This window comes from Drosophila kikkawai, chromosome X (genome assembly GCF_030179895.1).
Source record: "Drosophila kikkawai strain 14028-0561.14 chromosome X, DkikHiC1v2, whole genome shotgun sequence".
Taxonomy (NCBI): domain Eukaryota; kingdom Metazoa; phylum Arthropoda; class Insecta; order Diptera; family Drosophilidae; genus Drosophila; species Drosophila kikkawai.
Window position 1 is genome coordinate 13,866,323 of NC_091733.1, and position 13,617 is coordinate 13,879,939.

Sequence of the window (13,617 nt, forward strand, 5' to 3'; positions counted from 1 at the left end):
ACTCTACATATAAAAAAACATTTTTGTATCATAAAAAAATGTTATATATTTTAAATAAAATGTACATTTGCTTTGACAAGCTTTGTAACCTTTTTCATAGAAAATTGTATATGTATTCAAACCCAGAATATGAAATGAACAGCAAATAAGTTTTGAGCTGCTTAAGTTAATGGAGAAAAGACCTTATTGTTGCTTAAACAATTACAAAAACAATATGGAAACAAGGTAATTAAGAGACCAAAATTATAGATATATAAATAAAGGAAACTTGGCTTTATTTCATTAACTAGACGCACATCATCACACAATTTGGAGTCTATCAAACTTCGACTTCGACCCAGATTGTTGTTCATTATTTCTTTTGCTCATTTTAGTTTTAATTTCCTGTCTCCGCAATAAACCCCTCGGGCTCTTCCCTGGAAAGCTGACAAATGCAAAATAATTATAAATATTGTATGGAGTTTTTGGGGTTGTGTTGTGCGTGTTTCATTTGCATGGCTGCAAAGCAAAAACTAGACGAAAACTAAGTCGGATGCTGTGTTTGTGTGTTGTGATAGCAATTTACAGTTATTTAGCATTTGGAAAACTAACCTGCTTGCAGGTTTCAATTTTGTATTTGTACACAGAAAAAATTCTGGTGGGTTAAATGAACAATTTCTTTTGGTTGAATAACAGTGAAGCTACTGTCAATGTATTTTGTTGTTGGATTTGGTGACTGCACGACAGTTTATATGACAGTCAATTACAGTCACCCTTACGTACGAGATTCTGTGTGTTTTTTGTTGTTGGCTTTGCGAACTGTCGTGACTGTCAGCTGCAGTCAAAATACTGTAGGTTTTACGTAAAAAGTTTTATGTGTTTCTTTATCTTCTTTGGTATCGTGTATGTATTTTTGCATTCCCAAGGTAAGTAACATTAACATTTTATAAGTTTATTAAATATTTTATGAAAATCCATTGCTTTTTCTGCCCACTAAAATACTTTCTGGTATAATTCTGGTATATATTTCTAAACTTCTAGTATATTGCAAACGTTTCTTGAAAAAACGATTTCGGGCACACTTAAAAAGCGGCGTCGGTTTCGAGAAGTTGTGCAGCGAAAAGTGAAGTGAAAAAGTTAAAAGTAAAAGTTATGAGTGATATTGACCTTCCTTCTTCTGGAGGAGTGGGATTTCAGAGACTTATTGCCCACATTTCTCGGTAAGTTCCCAAACAATCATTTTAAGATCCGCAATTGGCGAATGTACATATGTATGTATATGTATTTATGCATACATATACATATATGTATGTATGTACATATGCAAGTACACGTACGCCGCTGATCGCAAGAAGTAACGCTTTTAAAAGTAAAGTTAGTGTACAGATTAAAATATATACATATGTACATATATGCATATATGTAAAATCTTATATTTGGCACTGATCTTTGATTGCCTCTCTTTATTTTACAATTTAAATAGCGATCAGCGGACATGTACATGCATGCAAATGTATTTTTTGGCTTCTTGTTGACTTGCGATGGCAACCATCTCAGGCGAGTGCGAGCAAGATAGCTGGCACTGACATCCAAAAACCGTTTGTTTTATATCTTATTATGATATACATATATAATTAAATCTTTTATACTTTTCTATTTTGTTTTCAGGTGAGAGTATACACATGTAACTATAAAACATAACTATGTAAATGGAATCAACAAAATGTAAGTAAAATATTTGGCCGTTTTCTATTAATTTTAATAAACAAATCAATTTTTATTTCAGAAAAGCTATAGTCGAGACAAAAGTACCAGTTCGGATGTGAAATATGGACTAATATATATTTGTGAGTATTGATAATCATCGTTTGACTTAATATTTATTTATTAATAAATTTACAATTTTAATATTTAATTTATTTATTCATCATATAGGAAATATATATATATAAGTCCATAATATTATTAATTAAGACCCTCTGTAAATATTTTTAAAGAATAAGTAATTAAAAAAATATTATTAATTAAGACCCTCTGTAAATATTTTTAAAGAATAAGTAATTAAAAAAATACTATTAAAATTTTAAAATAATTTTTGGTTTTATTTTGGTGGTAATATGAACTGCAATTACTGTAGTCGGGGGTAGTCTACAGTAAAATAGTAAAATAGTGTATTTCACAATTTTCGTGGTTTGGCGCTTTTTAACCGCAAAATCGTGGTTCCATTTACTGTAGAGCAGTACATGTTACGTAACGCGTTACGTCGTTATACTGCAGCGTACAGTTCATGGAACCCAAGATTTTGGTTGTTACCTTTTAACCCACGAAATGGTTGGATTTACCCACGATAATTTTTTCTGTGTAGTATTTCATTTCCCCTATGTTTTTGTTGAGTCTGCTAGCTCTTAGCAGTAGCTCCCCCTTTCCAACTTTAATTCTCACATAATTCCTACTTGATTTGGCTTGACATTTAGCTTTGGAAACCCTATAGAGTACTATATTGTAATGAAACAACCATATTTCCTTTTTCTAACTAAACGAAATGCATTTTCCTTTGTTTACTTTCAGGTGAGTTGGACATTTTATTTGTGGGTGAGATAGCGTATGCTAAGGATATGGTAAGAAATCTGTTATCTATGACTATCCAGCTTCTTTTTTGGGGAATGTTTTCCCGTATATTTTCCTGTCGGAAAATTCCATTTCAACCGCCATGTGAGGAGTAGAAGGAGTACAAGGAATTTATGTTCTACACCTCCTCTGGCGGTAAATGGAGAAGCTAAACCAATATTATTTTTGCCTTGTATCTATATCTATCCTTTGTCTTGTTCTCCTTCTACCTCTCAGTCTGCTTCCTTGTCACCTCCTTTTCCCGACTGCACTTTGTCTTTGCCATTTACTCGATTTTTCGGTCAGTGGCAATTGGCCGCCAACGTCCGGACGGAACATTTCTCGTATAATTTTCCGGCTGTTTTCACGTTGCAGGAAACCCGTGAATTGCCACAGAGTGGGAGAGGGAGGAGGAGGGCGAGGAGTGGTAAAATAGGGGCTGGGGAAAATGAATGTCGTATTTATTTTCACCGCCATCTCTCCCACCACTATTGCTACCCCTCACTTTTGTCATTCGGGTGGCGCGCTTTTCTGTGCTAATTTCTGCTCCAGTTACGCGACGGGAATATGGGTGAAAATGGATGAAAACGCAGTGGGTGGTAGTGGCGCTGGGTGGTGGGGTAGCAGCCAGAGTGGCAGCTTATTAAATATAATTCACATGGCACCGCCAAAAAGTCGTCAAACAACAATGGCCGAAAGAGAAACCGCAACGAGTTAATTAAGTGGCTTAAACAATTGAAACTAAGTGAGAGGGGTGCAGGATAATGATGAAGGGGATCGGACTTAGGAAAGCCGCAAAAGGAGTAAGAAAATGCGCGACAAGATGTACAACTGTTTGAAGCGCAGGAGTTGTTTCCCCCTTTCCCACAAAATCCTTCTCCATTTGGATGTCTGTCTGTCCTGTCTCTGTTCCCGACCAAATACTGCATTTCCACAATTGCAAATCGAGGAAATCGCATCGCTGTGCTGGTTTTCCTTTGCAATTCTTACACTGCAATTAAATTTTGAGGGTTATTGCTTAAAGAAAATAATTTTTCCTATGGATTTTGTGCGTGGAAAGCTCTTATATTAGTATTCGTGTATCCTATTGCATAAACATTGTAATTCACCCTAAAATCTAGGGACCAGATATCGTAAAATAGACTGAAGTCCTATTTTAATTACCTAGAATGGGCTGATCAATTTATCAAACAATGTTATCAAATAATTATAATAATTATCAAATCATTTTACAAGCACTTTTCCATAAAATGACTTTATTTTATATTTATTAAAGTCATTTATAAACTGAAGAATAAATTAAAATTGTGGATAGTCAGACCGAAGCTCTGATAACAATCTGAAATTATATATTTCCGGATCCGATTGTATAAATATTTGCGGCTTAACTGAGATTTAATGGAAATCATAACAGAAGATATGTATTTTTCCCCTATTAATCCCACAATGGAATCCATATTTCTGGCCTTAAATTCCCGCTTTTTCTCCTCTTCACTTCTGACATTATTTATTCCTGCAGAATATAAAAATATATACACACGTATATATGTTGGGCTTGCAGCACGTTTTTTCCCTCTCAGTGGTGCCGTTTCCAGTGCATGATGCGGCAAAAGGGGTGGGCATGGGGGCGTGGCAAGCGCAGTTATTGCGGCTAAAGCGGTTTCTGCGGTCTCCGCAGCAGCAGCAGCTTCCTCTTGCCGCAAACTGCTTTCGGTCGTCGCCTTCGGCGTCGCCTGACGCTGCATTGATAAACCCCCTTTGGCCATTGGCGGGTTAAGGCTGCTGCTGCCGCAGCGATATGGGTTAAAGGGAGGGATGGGGATGGGGGGTTCTTCTGCTGCTGAAACAGAAAACAGAAACCCAAACGGAAGGACGCGCAGTTACCGATGGTGAATTTAACAAGATTTCCACAGTTTCGTTGAGGGGACAACGAATTTGTTTACATTTATCTGTGGGAATGCAGGATGTGGCAAAAAGGTTTTAAGTTTTCCACTGAAAAGCAATATTCTTACTTTAACTATATACGGATCGAATTTTTGTTGGACGCTCGTTAGCTGAAAATGTTTGATAATATGCCAACCTGGAGGGTTTCTTTAGCTAGAAACTGATATTTTATTTTAATTTGTATGCCATTTTCCGAAATCTAATCAAGTTACAACTAGTTTTCTATTACTCTATCTATAAGGTGACTCTCTTTTGAGGCTCATTTCTTTCTCTTTTTCAACACTTTCCTCTTGAATACACTTTCTTTCCTCTCACCAGTTGAATTCTTCTCTTAATGTGGCTTTTACTCTGCAACCCCGTCTTCTCTCTGTTAAGAATCCCTTTCTTCTTCGCTCTTCGCTTCCTTTATCGCCTTGTCCGTCTCCGCCTTTTAGGCTCATTTTCGTCTTGGCATGGCTTTCCTTTCCCTTCCTCATCCCCCTCCTACCCTTCAGCTGCCAGCTGTGTTGGATCCCACATTAGGATGTGTGTGTTTCCTTTGGCTTTCCTGCCACTCAGCCCCGCCTCAGCCGCTTCCTGCTTCTACTTATTTTTTATGTGAGTCCTTGCTGCTGTTGTTGTTTCATTAGATCATTTGAAATTCTATGCCAAGCAGTTGTTCCCTGTTTTTGCTTATTTGCATACATGCACAGGGGCCAGCATAGCTAAGCAGTTGACAATGCATGTGTGGGTGGATAGTCTGTGGGTGGGTATCTGTATTTAGACACTTAAAGAAAATTAAAGAAGATTCTTGATTCGGTTTTTGGTTTAAATGAATATCATTTTATTATTATAAACTTAACATACTGTTGAACTGTAAATAGGGTTAACAAAAAAATTACCTCTGTTAAGCTCGCTCACTTGAATTAGCTCTCACTCTCCAACTGCGCTCATTGCTATCTGCATAACCAAGCGGTTAATGCTGATCGCAGAGAGCAAGTTTTGCGTGTCGAAAGAGAGTATGTCCCTACAGGAAGTCCGCGAATGTATCGTATGTCGAAAAATCCAATTTTACAGGAGAAGCTTTTTTGTGATTTAATCTCTTAGGAAGCACTATAGAAAAGACAAAAGTGAAACTTAATTTTTATCGGAACCGTAGGGTTTTCAGTTATAATAATTCACAGGGTAGTGAGACATTAGGTGCCTAACAATTTTGCATTAAAATCTCAATTTCGAAAAAAGTGACATACGATACTTTCGCGGAAATGCGTCGATATACCTATAACATTTTATTTTCTATCCCTGCCAACCATTTGGCGATTCTCGAATCGCCGGTCGCCAGAAAGAGTCTTCTGGGAGTCGCTTTGGCGATCATTGGTGAAATAATTTTCGAGAATCCCGAAGAAGAGTCTTCTGGGAATCGCGGTGGCGATTGTTGATAGACTTATTTACGAAAATCCCCAAGAAGAATCTCCTGGGAGTCGCTTTGGCGATTGGTGGAGGACTTATTTACGAAAATTCCTAAGAAAAGTCTCCTGGGAATCGCGGGGGCGATTATTTGGCGATTTTTTAAGCAGCGTTAAAAACTAGGAAATGAAGGAATGAGGGATTAAAGTACCGTACATAGATGCAAAGCAGAGAATGCGTCCGAAAGCAAAAGAGTTATACAAAAACAAATTGCATTACATTTGAGTGAGAATAGGAGTAACAACCGAACGTCTTTCAATATTTCTGTGTTCATTTAGTCTGACTTCGATCTTTTGTCTTTGCGGTCGATCTATATGTAAATTTCAATTGTTCGGTAAACTATTTTTGTTTTATTTATTTGTTTTTTGTTTTATATTCTTTGGAACTAAAATGAGTTCCTAATCTAAGGCAAACGAATGTTTGATGCTATTTATCCTGAGCCTTGTGAAAAAAAGAAGAAACATGTGAAACAAGTGAAAGAAGTGAAACAAATAATGAAACTGACTTGGCGAGGAACAAATACAAAACGTATTTTCAACGATAAAAGGTATTATTTAAAATAGTAAAATAAATAATTGAAATTAATTTAATTTTAATTTTCTTTTGTATAGGTGTTGGTTTATGAAAGTTCCCGAATTCTTTTGGATTTGTTCATGCGCAGGATAGAATAAATAAGAAACAAAAAAAACTTAAAAATGAAGGAAAAGAAAATAAATATTTTAAATTTAAGCTTAGTTATGTCGAAAAATTATGAAATTAAATAAAGAATGACAAAATTAAAAAAACAAAAACAAAAAAATTAAAAACTCTTATACTCTCTTAAGGCGACACTTCAGCGACTCTTCCACAAGACTCTTCCGCGAGTCTTCCATAAGACTCCTCTGGGACTCCTTCAGAAGAGCCCCCCGCGACTCCCTTAGAAGAGTCGCATTCGTAGGTACATTTTCTCCCAACAGAAGATTGGAAAGCGATCAGAATGCGATGTCGCAGGCGATCAAATTAATCTTCTAGAGAGTTGTTGTTCTTGCTGTTGCTGCTGCCACTGAGCCGTAAGTTATTAAGGCTCCAAAATGACTGCCCCGAAAAGTAGGCAATGCAAAATGCAGAAGCCCCGAATGTGGCTAATGTGGCACACGACGGCCCGAAACTAAATCCAAGAGCCTCCCGCAACCCACATACACACACACACACACACACAATCTTGGTCGGGCAATGCAACCCGAGCTGAAAGCCTTAAAGGTCGCCAGGAAGAGAGGATAAAGGCTGCCACCCTGGTTTATGATGCGGCCCGAAAGGCACGTTTAAGCAATTGCAAAAACTTTTTATGGAGTTTCTCCCTATTTCATAGCCCCGATATGACTACAAAGTTCCAGTCCACAGTCCCAGGTCCCCAGTCACAGTCAGAGGATACTCGTACCTTCTGCTCGCGTGGGTCAGTTTTTTGGCAGCGAATCAAAAGTAAAAATACTAAGAAACTTTATGCCTGCATTGTCGGTAATTCTGAAAATAAAATAAAAATTAAATCATTTCAGTATTTGAAGCGATTAAATTTTCTAGGGAGAGTTCCAAAAACTATTTATTTTTTTGATAAATTATTTTAAAAAAATTTCCGAGAAGCTGAATCTTATCACCCTGTCACAATGCTTTCAATATATAATTAAATTTTATGAAATAATCACAAATTTACATATTATTTAATATATACTTTAATATAACAATCATCGTTATCAGCTCCCCATCGAACTCCCCCTGTAATCCCTTTTCCGTGATGTTTAATCTTATTAGTAATTAATTGACCGCTTAGATTGCCATTACAATCGAAAGTCGGCATTTAATTGTTATAATTTTTCGTTCAATTCCATAAATTATAAATCATTAAGAGCCAAAAGAGAGGACCCTTCTCCATCCGACCCTGAACTAGCCAATTATCGCTGGCAATTATTTCAGTTTCATTTTGCCATTAATTATTTCATTTTTGTGGCTTTCGTCTAATGAAATTGCAATAATAACAATTGCTACAGTTTGCGAGCCACTGCAATGACCTCACAACTGTTATCGCTCTGGATGGCGCTGGCGCGGGGTGCTTGGTATTAATCTTTATGGCTACACCGCGCCAGGAGCGGGAGTGTGAGCTGGGAGGTGGAGCTGGCGCTGGAGCGGTTGGTTACGAGTCGTAAAAAGCATCTAACGACGGTCCGAGTCCAAGCCAGAGCCGTAAACTTTGCCCCCTCTCTTTACCTTTCATACTTTGTGCTCCCCGCTGTTATTGTTGGGACGACACCCTGTAGGGCCACCAAAACTATGGCAGGAATAAGGAATAAATATCTTCTGGTCATAATTTCGAATTATTTCAATTACTCAATAAATACATTACAAAATTTTAAATATTTAAAAAATATTAAGGAAAACTTACAAAATTAAATATTAACAATAACCTTATTATGGTTTGAATTTGTAAGAATTGATTCCCAATCTCTGTGACATTATATTGCTGGCCAGGGTATTTGCCCTTCGACCCTTCGACATGCCTTTAAGCCATTTGCCTTCGAGCCAAGCGAAACAACAAGAAGACAAATAAAAAATTTTGCGCTTTGCTGCTCGCTTTGCGTTTGGCATCTGTCAAAATGGCAGCCAACTTGGTGGGCTGAAGGAGGAGGAGCAGGAGGAGAAGCAGAAGGATGGCGTGGCTCCTGGGGTATCACCGGAATAAGGCATGGGTGATGGGTAAATAGGGAGGCCCTTGTGGGTGGCGCTGTCACGCAAACGTTTGAGCAGCAAATGACGATGTCGTTTGCCTTTCTCGCTGGATTCAGACTCGCCTCGACCCTCGCGCCTCTCGCCTCGTTGCCTGCTCTGTTGTCTGTTTATAAACGAGTTTTGCATTAAAATTTACAACAGCAGCAATAATGGGGCACAACGCACACTAAATGGAGACATCAACGTGGTCGGGTGTATGTGTCTGTGTGTGTGGGACAGGTGAATGTACCCGTCCGTTGCTTCTTCTTGGCAATGACAGTTCTCGTTCCTCCGCTCTGCATTTGAGCCATTCCTTCCACTTCTGTGCGCTGATTTGTCAGGGCATAAAAAAGAAATATAAATGTTATGACTTAATAGCGCGGGTGGGTAGCTCCAAGAAATCGGCATCTTTCTGGGTACCCAGTTTCCCAGATTTCCAGCTTCCTGCTATCCGAAGTGCCCAAATCAACAGATTGCCAGCCTCGCAAACACACAAGCTGGCACGTGACGTGTGTATAGATGAGATGAGATGTGGGGATGCCAACTGGAAGATGACGAGCCCGACACCTGAGAGAACACCTCAGAATCACTCTCATCATCAATTGAAAATGAGTTACACATGCACAGCACAAGAGACTAGTGCATTAATGATAGGACAACACTTGTAGCACTACGAATAATGTAGATGGAAAGCCAGAATAGATATATATCGATTAAAGCAGAAGCTGCTCTGATTCTTTGGCAATTAATCGGCTTGAATCGATTTCCCAAGCAGCTTGTCCCCTGACTGCTGTTTCATTGTTGCGCTATCGGCACTTGGACAGAAGCTGAAAGCCATCCTAGATTCAAGCTGCTGAAGTGGCAAAGTTGGCATGAAAAATGTAAAAGAAATCAAAGTGATTTCTTGGCTGTGGAAATTTGCCTGGCTTAATTCAGTGCTGGACTGGCTGCAGTTGTTCAAATCGACTTGCTGAACCCAGGGCCATGCATCATCGTCGCCGCCTCCCCCATTTCAGCATCACGGTTGCCACCTCAACTCTGCTTTGCTTCGCTCGGATCTGACCTTCCGCCGGGCATTTGGCTTTGGCTTGGCTAGGGTCTCTCTGTTTTTTGGCTTCCCCTGGTCTCTGGTTCTGTGCTTTGGTCTCCGGTCTCTGGTCTCTGGTGTTTGGTTTATGGCAGCTAAGGACTGCGGCAGTTTGCCATTTGCCAGCAGCCCTCCCTCACACACACGCACACAGCTGTGTGTGTCAGGTCCAGGGCCATAAATCATTTATTTGAAAATTGCTATTGTATTGCGGTTTAATAGCATGTGATCATCATCATCAGTAGCAGCAGTAGCAGCAGCCACACACGCACACTCACTCTCACCTCATACCTTTCCTGGAAGAGAAATGTTCGGTTCGTCACACACTTCATGGCATATTCATAGCCAACTGTCTCGCCTCGCCGCTTGCATCGTTACATTTAATATCCCAAATCGCTGGGCGAGGGATGGTCTCCTCCTCCTCCTCTTGGTCCACAAGCCCCAATATGCCCATTAATTATAATGCCGCACTGCGAGCAAGGCCCCATAAGCACACACACACACAGAGCAACACCCAGGGAACCCAGGGCAACATATGCCTTTGTCGCCTTTTTGCGGCAGTGTCGTTGTCGTTGTGTTGTGGCTGTGATTTTGCTGCTGGGGTAACGAGGTCATTTGGCAATATACCAACACAAACAAAAATTATGTTATTGGTCAATGTATTTATGAGTACGCCAGGCTGCCTGGGTTGCCTGACCAGGGCTCCCTACACCTCCATAGGTGGGCATGCTGCTGCCCCTACTTTGCTCCTCGAAAATTGCACGAAAATTGGAAATTTATTGCCACGCGCACACACACACACACAGATAGCCAGTGAAAGAGGAGACCGACATGCGCTAATGACATTGTACTGTGGTTTGTCGCCTCCTCTTGTCCCTTTCCCTCTCCGAAATTCGATTCGGATTCCTTCCCTGCCCATAGTCCGGCACAAATTCTTTGTGGAACCAACGAATTTCGATTCTGATTCAGATTTCATTGCGAATTATTCCAGCTTTATGGGCCTATAAGCAGAAAGTTTGGTAATCGAATGTGAACGAAATTATCGTAATAATTTCGATTAATATTTTTGTTTTGTTTATGCTTTCGATTTCGATTTGGACTCGTCTATAAAGCATCTTCTTTTTCATGGAGTTACTGGTAAAGGTTCTTTCGTTTTATTTTAAAATCGAGTTAAAGTTAAGTTCATTATCGAACAGTTATCGGAGGAGTTTATTAAAAGCTATATTTAATTCATCGATTTTCTTGCTTTAAAATTTGAACTGGCTTACATGTCGTATGAGTAATTTTGTATAAAAACCAAAGAAAACTCCACTAATGAAGTTAAGTTGCACAAGTTTCCTGCAGTAAAATAAAATTAAAAAAAAAGAACAAGAGCTTCTTCAATGACTGAAGCCAAGTTCCAATCAGTCGGTTACCATAGTTGTACCAAGGACCTTTAAGCTCCTGCCAACCCGACTCTCGGGTTGCGTTCAGTGGCAATTAGTGTTGGAGCCATGGAACTGTGGAACTGTGGAGGAGCTGCCTATCTGCCTTTGCCAGTTGGCATTCACAGCTAGCATTTGGCAGCTGCATCATTCAGATGCGCGTCGCAACGCAACGCAACGCATTAGCAGGCCACACGAGGCAGCCAAGTGACAACTGACAATTGACGGCTGGCAGCTGATGAGAGCGCGGTGCAGGCTATCGGGACACACACAGTGTCAGGGGGAACAATGGGAGTAGAGTGCAGCAGTGGCTGCCTTAAGGCGCTTAGTTCCAGGGCTCCCGACTCTTTTCCCAATCTTTTTGAAAAATGGCTGGGCTTTGGCTAGCTGAAAGCCCCCACCATTTGGCCATTCATTATCATATTGTGTGTCGCCCCGCTGTCGTTGTCGTTGTCGTTGTGAAAAGGCATCAAATTCAGCGCCTAATTAGCTTCTTATTTGCATCGTTTTTCGTGTGGCGTTGGCGGTGGCGAGGCTTATTACGCATACGCCTGGTGGACGTGGTCGGGGCAAACAAAGTGCTAATGAGGTGAGTCTCAAATTTCCCCCATCTCCCTCTCGCTATATATACATATATATATAAAATAATATATATAGTGTATAGTGTGCCGTATCTGATGACAGAGTGGGAGCAGAGTTGAGCTATCATTTATTCATGGAATCCCCAGGCGCAGCAGGGAGTGAGAGTAAGAGAATTTCCCAATGAATGAATGCAACTGTAATTTACAATTCTCTTCGAGAGGAGGAGGAGCAAAAGGCCAGTGGCTAGCCAAGCGTCAAACGTTGGCCTGGCCGTATTTACATGTTGTTGATTTGCAGCAAGTTACTTCCTTCCTTCCTTTCAATCTTGGTCGTTGGTCGTTTGTCCTTCTCGTTGGCCATTTGGCTGCAGTAGCAGCAACAGCAGTTTACAGCCTTTGTTTGGCCGGCCTTTTGTTTAAGCCTTTTTCATTATTTAAATGCAATTTTAGATGGCAGCGCCCCCGCTCCCTCCCTCAACCCTTTGTTGCAAACTCTTTATTTCAGGCTTTTGCTTCGGCCTTGCATTTGTCACATGAGCAACTATTTGTCTGCTTCTCGGACATTCAATATGCCTGTGCCATAGTCTTAGCCTCTCTCTCTCTCTCTCTCTTTCTCTCTTCGCAGTATCTCTATTCCCAGCTGGACAGGACAGGAGAAATCCTCTGTGCCGAAGCCATCCAATCTCCTCGTAAGACCCCGGCTGTATTAATTACAGCGGATGGCACCGACAGTGGGCAGTGGCCTGTTGGGTTGGGCCATAGTTAGTTAGCATATTTTACGCCCTTCGAAGGGAGGAGCTCCCTCTCTCTCATCTGCCAGACTAATTGAAATCATTGCGTACCGAAAATTGCATAAAATTAATTGCCATGCATAATCAATGAGCTTGCAAAAATAAATTGAAATTTAATTGAAATGTTGCATGTAAAATATATATATAAATAAATAAATAGATGGGCAAAGTGGCAGGCGAGAGCAGTCTCCTGAATAATGCAGGTCAAGGAAATACAACAACAAAAAAAAAGAGGGCTTTTTCGAGTGATATTAAGGCGAGGCCCAAGGCAGTCAAGTTGGGTAATTAGCGTTTAAATATTTATTTACAAATCCATAAATGGTATCTAATATTTTTTGATGGCCTGCGGTTAATATTTGTCTGAATTAATATGAATTTAAATGCAGATACATTCAATATTTAATTAGCAGACCAGAAACTAGTTATTTAATAATCGTTTAGATCCATTTTATACAGTTGCTGCCCGAGGAGAGCATTTCTGTTAATTCTGTGTCTTTCCCAGGCCAACATATTTCCAAATTCTCGTCTTACCACTTGAATTTGTCATTGTCATTGCCCAATGAGTCCGTTTCTCTGCGGTGGCAAACCTACAAGGAAACTGTATTTGAAGTCCCCCAAAGTAGTTGAAAGCCAACAACAATTGCAGGTCTGTTTGTTGAGAATTAATTAATATAAAATAAATTTCATTTAAATACTTGCAATAACTTAAAGCGGATAAATGGTGGATCGACCTGTTGCCAACTAGACTGTGTGGCCTTAAAAGTGCATCTAAATGCTGTCGCTGAGCCCGGGGCCAGCCAATTAATCCATCACAATTAGTGCTGCTCGTGTGGTGGCCACCGAAAGTTGGAGCTGGCCGCACGTGGTGGCAGTGGCTGTGGTGCGGTGGTGCGGTGGTGCAACCACAGTGGTCTCTCTCTCCCTCACTCTCTCTGTGCATTGATTGACTGGCAAACAGGAGTGGTAGTCTGTGGGGAAAACCCATAGCACTTTGCCTGACGCTGATGCTGACGCTGATGCGA

At 40.2% G+C, this 13,617-nt stretch overlaps 1 protein-coding gene and 1 long non-coding RNA gene across 2 annotated transcripts in view; both read left to right on the forward strand.

Annotated features, from left to right (window-relative positions):
- Positions 1–13,617, forward strand: part of X11Lbeta — a 78,620-nt gene that overhangs the window by 19,535 nt on the left and 45,468 nt on the right. The gene's annotated exons all lie outside the window — the stretch shown is intronic.
- Positions 1,053–2,043, forward strand: LOC138929171 (uncharacterized). The gene is made up of 4 exons (XR_011445620.1): positions 1,053–1,199; positions 1,648–1,704; positions 1,766–1,826; positions 1,915–2,043. It is a non-coding gene; the product is annotated as an uncharacterized lncRNA (long non-coding RNA).